Below are 8,538 nucleotides of genomic sequence, written 5' to 3'. Positions count from 1 at the left end.
CATTTCCTTCTCCAATGCATGAAAGTGAAAAGTGAAAGTGAAGTAGCTCAGTCATGTCTGACGCTTCGCGACCCCATGGATTGCAGCCTACCAGGCTTCTCCATCCATGGGATTTTCCAGGCAAGAGTACTGGAGTGGGTTGCCATTGCCTTCTCCATCCATCAAGCTAGGGACCTAATTTTTTCTTGTTTCTATCAGAGGATAAATAGGCTATTATCAATAGTTTAATCTATTCTGGGTGCAAATCTTTAGAAGTGTGCGCTTTTTTGCTTTCATTCTGCCTTTTGTGTTCATTATTTTTCTTAGAACTTATTTTCTCCTTTACCTTTTTTCACATATTGCTGAAGTCTGGCTTGGAGAATTTTGAGCATTACTTTACTAGCATGTGAGATGAGTGCAATTGTGCGGTAGTTTGAGCATTCTTTGGCATTGCCTTTCTTTGGAATTGGAATGAAAACTGACCTTTTCCAGTCCTGTGGCCACTGCTGAGTTTTCCAAATTTGTTGGCATATTGAGTGCAGCATCATCTTTCAGGATTTGAAACAGCTCAACTGGAATTCCATCACCTCCACTAGCTTTGTTCGTAGTGATGCTTTCTAAGGCCCACTTGACTTCACATACCCAGTTGTCTGGCTCTAGATTAGTGATCACATCATCATGATTATCTGGGTCGTGAAGATCTGTTTTGTACAGTTCTTCCGTGTATTCTTGCCACCTCTTCTTAATATCTTCTGCTTCTGTTAGGTCCAGACCATTTCTGTCCTTTATTGAGCCCATCTTTGCATGAAATGTTCCCTTGGTATCTCTCATTTTCTTGAAGAGATCTCTAGTCTTTCCCATTCTGTTCTTTTCCTCTATTTATTTGCATTGATCACTGAAGAAGGTTTTCTTATCTCTTCTTGCTATTCTTTGGAATTCTGCATTCAGATGCTTATATCTTTCCTTTTCTCCTTTGCTTTTCACTTCTCTTCTTTTCACAGCTATTTGTAAGGGCTCCCCAGACAGCCCTTTTGCTTTTTTGCATTTCTTTTCCACGGGGATGGTCTTGATCCCTGTCTCCTGAACATTGTCACGAACCTCATTCCATAGTTTCTCAGACACTCTATCTATCAGATCTAGACCCTTAAATCTATTTCTCACTTCCACTGTATAATCATAAGGGATTTGATTTAGGTCATACCTGAATGGTCTAGTGGTTTTCCCTACTTTCTTCCATTTAAGTCTGAATTTGGTAATAAGGAGTTCGTGATCTGAGCCACAGTCAGCTCCCGGTCTTGTTTTTGTTGCCTGACTTCAGCAATATGTGAACCATGAACTCCCTGATGTTCAAGCTGGTTTTAGAAAAGGCAGAAGAACCAGAGATCAAATTGCCAACATCCGCTGGATCATGGAAAAAGCAAGAGAGTTCCAGAAAAACATCTATTTCTGCTTTATTGACTATGCCAAAGCTTTTGACTGTGTGGATCACAATCAACTGTGGAAAATTCTGAAAGAGATGGGAATCCCAGACCACCTGACCTGCCTCTTGAGAAATCTGTATGCAGATCAGGAAGCAACAGTTAGAACTGGACATGGAACAACAGACTGGTTCCAAATAGGAAAAGGAGTACGTCAAGGCTGCATATTGTCACCCTGCTTATTTAACTTCTATGCAGAGTACATCATGAGAAATGCTGGACTGGAAGAAACACAAGCTGGAATCAAGATTTCTGGGAGAAATATCGATAACCTCAGATATGCAGATGACACCACCCTTATGGCAGAAAGTGAACATGAACTGAAAAGCCTCTTGATGAAAGTGAAAGAGGAGAGTGAAAAAGTTGGCTTAAAGCTCAACATTCAGAAAACGAAGATCATGGCATCTGGTCCCATCAGTTCATGGGAAATAGATGAGGAAACAGTGGAAACAGTGTCAGACTTTATTTTTTTGGGCTCCAAAATCACTGCAAATGGTGACTACAGCCATGAAATTAAAAGACACTTACTCCTTGGAAGAAAAGTTATGACCAACCTAGATAGTATATTCAAAAGCAGAGACATTACTTTGCCGACTAAGGTCCGTCTAGTCAAGGCTATGGTTTTTCCTGTGGTCATGCATGGATGTGAGAGTTGGACTGTGAAGAAGGCTTAGCGCTGAAGAATTGATGCGTTTGAACTATGGTGTTGGAGAAGACTCTTGAGAGTCCCTTGGACTGCAAGGAGATCCAACCAGTCCACTTTGAAGGAGATCAGCCCCGGGATTTCTTTGGAAGGAATGATGCTAAAGCTGAAACTCCAGTACTTTGGCCACCTCATGTGAAGAGTTGACTCATTGGAAAAGACTTTGATGCTGGGAGAGATTGGGGGCAGGAGGAGAAGGGGATGACAGAGGATGAGATGCCTGGATGGCATCACTGACTCGATGGACGTGAGTCTAAGTGAACTCTGGGAGATGGTGATGGACAGGGAGGCCTGGCATGCTGCGATTCATGGGGTTGGGAAGAGTCGGACGTGACTGAGTGACTGAACTGAACTGAACTGAACTGAACTTACCTTTTTTCTCTTTTTCTTTCATAGAGGTGAGTTTATTCATGCTTGCTATTTGGAACGTGTATCAGAGGTAAGGCTTCAGTAGTATTCTTTCTCTTGAGATATTAAGTGGACTAAAGGCAACCTGGGAGCACTAGCTAGTGCATTTTGTGGACTGTTAGCTCAAAACTGTAAGTTCAAAATCGTGCCAGGATGGTATAGAGGCCTTTTGCTTGAAGAAAGAGAAAATACAGCACTGGAAGAATGTTTGGGCTTAAGATTCAGGTCTAGGGTGTTCATCAACAATAAGCCTGCAGTTTCTCTGACAGAAAGTTAAATATGGCTTTTCCTGAGAGGTAAAGAGTGTGTTCTGTGGCCTCTCTTGAGAGAATGGGAGAGGTCAACGTTTGGGGGAGTTTCTAGGACTGAGGAAGGGGCTCAGGATGACTCTGCAAAAGAGGGGCTTTAGAGGAGATAGGAAACACTGGGAACAGCCATTCTCCTAGTTTTTGCAGGAGGGAGTATAGATTTATACACACTTGGTGTTGAGGGCAAGATGAATTTCTGTCAGTAGACCCAGAGAGAGCTGAACTAGGGTCAAGCTGTAGGAAGCAACAGAAGAGTGAAAAAAAAAAAAAGAAAATGATGAAAAGGAACAAGAAAGGCAAAATGATGTGGATAAATATTAGTGCGGAAGATGCCTGATTCCATTTCAGCCCCATCCACTGTGAAAAACACAGAGGCACTCAAAGGATGGTGAGAAAAAGGAAGCAGTTTCTAGAGGCATCATGACAAGACGTGAGGGGATACTGACAAGGGGTTGCTTTCTCTGACATATGTAGTGCAGAGGAGATAAGCAGCTGCCTACAGGAGATTACTGTGGTAGGAATCCCCACTGTAAATGTGGCTGCACACCCAATACAAAGAAGACATTGTAAGTTACAGATAAGTAGAAGGATATGATGTGCCTATGAGGAAATGCTAAGAATGAGAGCAATGAATACTGGAATGCATTTTGAATTTTTCAGGAAAACCTTTATTCTTTTATCCACTTACCCATGGTATATTACCTCTTTTGAGATCCACTAGTCTAGAGCCACCTTCTCACTTTGCAGAGGAGCTTACCAAGCTCAGGAAGGAGGATGGCTTTTCTAAAAGCCGTATGGTCAGATTCAGATGTGGGGCCTAAATCCTGGTCTCATATCTTATTCGGTGGGGTTTTTTTTTTTTCCCCCCTATCTTAACCTGCTAACATTTTGGGAATTGAAAGAAAAGTTTTATTTGGGAGTTGCTAGGAAATTCAATACAGTTATCAAGTGATCCATTCTTCTTACTGCAATCCTTGAAGAAAATGATTGTTTAAAGATTATTAATTCAGTTTAAATGATCTCATAACATATTTACTAGTCCTGTTCACATTTTTCACATCTATATGAAACCTTAATGCCCCAAACCTCACAAATATGTGAAGTAACACTTCCTTTAAAATTTAATGGCTATATTTACATTTTATCCAACTAATATATGCTTGTAATTAAAAGATAAGAGAGTGTAGAAGAGTTTTAAAGAAAAGCAATGGTCTCTTGCCTCGCCGTTCTATATCCAGTTCCACTCCACAAAGGCAATTGTTTTGAACTTTTCGGACTATTTAAGTCTTTATGGAGACAGCCTCTATTTCTCTATAGAAGTCTTGCATTGCTATTTCTTATTTCATCAATTTTAAACATTATTTACAGACTCTCTTAGAGTCAAGACTGTACATATTCACCACTTCCCCCAAATGAAGGTACATCACCATTTTAGGTACACTGTTAGCCAACAGTAATATTTACTTTGTAATATTTACTTAGAAATTCTAGTCAGCAGAGATACTATACATCATTATTTCTTTACCCCTTGCTTTATATTTTACAGGATGAAAAAAATTGATATCCTTACATTCTTTTACTTCTTCCCTCTTCTTTTCACTTTCATCTTCTATAATTTTAGGTCACTAAATTTTAATAATACTTATAGTATATTGACATAATAAAGATTATGAGCTTTGTCTATAGATGCTTAAAGCTGAAACTCAAGAGTATGTATATGATTATGATTTTGTGATTATTGTTCACTTCAAAGCCAAATTATATGGTATGAGTATATTTCCCTTCTAGATTTATTTTTTTGAATTTCTGATTGACTTTTTTCTTATATTGTGACTGTCTTTGTAGCATAATGATACTGTTGAACCAAAGATATCTTTTTATCCTTACCACCCTGATCTATTGATACCTGTCTTTTGAAGCCAACTATCTTTTTTTATTTCCCTCTAATCTGAGCTGATTACTCTTTGGGTTCGTTGAAAAGATGTCACTTGGAGTCTTCCTCCCTTGTTACCCTCCTAGGTTGGAGTCCCAGTTTTTTGATTGCATATGTATATTTTTTTGGTTTACCTTTTAAATTGTTGGAGTATGTTTTAAGGTAGTTTCCCAAAAAAGGGTATGATATGAGGGAGATAAATGTTTTGGGTCTTTACATGTCTGGAAAAAAAAAGTTATTATTGTTTTTTCATATTGAATTGATAGATTGTCAGATTCTAAATTGAAAATACTTTTTGCTTTATTACTTTGGAGGGTTTATCTTTTAAAATACATGTTGATTTGTCAAGTTGGATGTCAATTTGCTCCTCATTATTGAGTGAACTGTTTTTTCCCTTCAGGAAATTTTAAGCTAGTCTCTTGACACACTGTGGAGAAGGCAATGGCAACCCACTCCAGTACTCTTACCTGGAAAATCCCATGGATGGAGGAGCCTGGTAGGCTCCAGTCCATGGGGCCGCGAAGAGTCGGACACGACTGAGTGACTTCACTTTCACTTTTCAGTTTCATGCATTGGAGAAGGAAATGGCAATTCACTCCAGTATTCTTGCCGGGAGAATCCCAGCGACGGGGGAGCCTGGTGGGCTGCCTTCTGTGGGGTCACACAGAGTCAGACACGACTGAAGCGACTTAGCAGCAGCAACAGCTTGACACATTTGGTTCTGAAGAATGTGGGACTGGATGTGGGTATTTTTCTCTTCATTTATTGTATTACACATTTAGTGTGCCATCTTACTCTGGAAAGTTGTTTACCTAATTCTGGGAATTTCTTACATTAGTTCTTAAATAATTACCCATTCTGTGTTTTCTCTTTCAAGAATTTGCAGTGGTTTGATTGTGGAACTTCTGGGTTCATGTTTTTATGAATTTATTTTCTGTCTCCTTGTGTTTAGATTCTATTTTCAGAGAGAGTTTATTTTATATTGTAATTTTTTGTTAATACTTTTCAATTTGGCAATTATATATATTTATTTCTAAGTGCTTTATTTTGGGTTCTCTGATTATGCCTTTTCCATAACACACATGTTGGGGGAGGTCATTGAGAGGACGTGACCACCAGTTGATCTAGGAGCTGGCTTCAGGCAATCAGAGGCTCCTCACCCCTCCCTTGTCCTTGGAAGGTACCTTCAGCCTACCATTCCCATACTAGGGGCCATTTTCAAGGATTGTAATGCCTGGAAAGAGCAATGTGTTGCTGAGACCATGTGGACCAGAAATGCAACTGACTCCTTTAAGACATCTATAGAAATTTTCAAGATTCTGGTGGGCAGGCCTGGAGATCTACCCATCTTGTGGATGCCCAGAACAGACCTCTGCATAAGTTTCTTTGCTTATTAAATCTGCCAGCTGCCAATCTGGAGTGGTCTGCCTCTTTCTACAGTCTCTCTTTGCCTTCTGTATTTAGGGGTCAGTTTTCAGTTTCATCTAGAGAACTTCAGGGGTGGGAACCAATGATTCTCTTCTCATTCTATGAGATTATAATGTCTGAGAATATTAGTTTCCCTTTTAAATTCTCTCTCTTTTTTTATATCTTTATTTACTTATTTTTGATATTTACAGAATTTATTTATTTATTTTTAATTTTAAAATCTTTAATTCTTACATGCATTCCCAAACATGAACCCCCCCTCCCAACTCCCTCCCCATAACATCTCTCTGGGTCATCCCCATGCACCAGCCCCAAGCATGCTGTATCCTGCGTCAGACATAGACTGGCGATTCAATTCTTACATGATAGTATACATGTTAGAATGCCATTCTCCCAAATCATCCCACCCTCTCCCTCTCCCTCTGAGTCCAAAAGTCCGTTATACACATCTGTGTCTTTTTTGCTGTCTTGCATACAGGGTCGTCATTGCCATCTTTCTAAATTCCATATATATGTATTAGTATACTGTATTGATGTTTTTCTTTCTGGCTTACTTCACTCTGTATAATCGGCTCCAGTTTCATCCATCTCATCAGAGCTGATTCAAATGAATTCTTTTTAACGGCTGAGTAATACTCCATTGTGTATATGTACCACAGCTTTCTTATCCATTCATCTGCTGATGGACATCTAGGTTGTTTCCATGTCCTGGCTATTATAAACAGTGCTGTGATGAACATTGGGGTACATGTGTCTCTTTCAATTCTGGTTTCCTTGGTGTGTATGCCCAGCAGTGGGATTGCTGGGTCATAAGGTAGTTCTATTTGCAATTTTTTAAGGAATCTCCACACTGTTCTCCATAGTGGCTGTACTAGTTTGCATTCCCACCAACAGTGTAAGAGGGTTCCTTTTTCTCCACACCCTCTCCAGCATTTATTGCTTGCAGATTTTTGGATGGCAGCCATTCTGACTGGTGTGAAGTGGTACCTCATTGTGGTTTTGATTTGCATTTCTCTAATAATGAGTGATGTGGAGCATCTTTTCATGTGTTTTTTAGCCATCCGTATGTCTTCTTTGGAGAAATGTCTATTTAGTTCTTTGGCCCATTTTTTGATTGGGTCGTTTATTTTTCTGGAATTGAGCTGCATAAGTTGCTTGTATATTTTTGAGATTAGTTGTTTGTCAGTTGCTTCATTTGCTATTATTTTCTCCCATTCAGAAGGCTGTCTTTTCACCTTGCTTATATTTTCCTTTGTTGTGCAGAAGCCTTTAATTTTAATTAGATCCCATTTGTTTATTTTTGCTTTTAGTTCCAGAATTCTGGGAGGTGGATCATAGAGGATCCTGCTGTGATTTATGTCTGAGAGTGTTTTGCCTATGTTCTCCTCTAGGAGTTTTATAGTTTCTGATCTTACATTTAGATCTTTAATCCATTTTGAGTTTATTTTTGTGAATGGTGTCAGAAAGTGATCTAGTTTCATTCTTTTACAAGTGGTTGACCAGTTTTCCCAGCACCACTTGTTAAAGAGATTGTCTTTACTCCATTGTATATTCTTGCCTCCTTTGTCAAAGATAAGGTGTCCATATGTGTGTGGATTTATCTCTGGGCTTTCTATTTTGTTCCATTGATCTATATGTCTGTCTTTGTGCCAGAACCATACTGTTTTGATGACTGTGGCTTTGTAGTAGAGCCTGAAGTCAGGCAAATTGATTCCTCCAGTTCCATTCTTCTTTCTCAAGATTGCTTTGGCAATTCGAGGTTTTTTGTATTTCCATAGAAATCTTGAAATTATTTGTTCTAGTTCTGTGAAAAATATGGCTGGTAGCTTGATAGGGATTGCATTGAATTTGTAAATTGCTTTGGGTAGTGTACTCATTTTCACTATATTGATTCTTCCAATCCATGAACATGGTATATTTCTCCATCTATTAGTGTCCTCTTTGATTTCTTTCATCAGTGTTTTATAGTTTTCTATATATAGGTCTTTAATTTCTTTAGGTAGATATATTCCTAAGTATTTTATCCTTTTTGTTGCAATGGTGAATGGAATTGTTTCCTTAATTTCTTTTTCTACTTTCTCATTATTCGTGTATAGGAATGCAAGGGATTTCTGTGTGTTGATTTTATATCCTGCAACTTTACTATATTCATTGATTAGCTCTAGTAATTTTCTGGTGGAGTCTTTAGGGTTTTCTATGTAGAGGATCATGTCATCTGCAAACAGTGAGAGTTTTACTTCTTCTTTTCCAATTTGGATTCCTTTTATTTCTTTTTCTGCTCTGATTGCTGTGGCCAAAACT

The sequence above is a fragment of the Ovis canadensis genome, chromosome 1 (genome assembly GCF_042477335.2).
Source record: "Ovis canadensis isolate MfBH-ARS-UI-01 breed Bighorn chromosome 1, ARS-UI_OviCan_v2, whole genome shotgun sequence".
NCBI classification, from domain to species: Eukaryota; Metazoa; Chordata; class Mammalia; order Artiodactyla; family Bovidae; genus Ovis; species Ovis canadensis.
The sequence above is the reverse complement of the archived record's forward strand: the minus strand, read 5'-3'. Positions refer to the sequence as shown.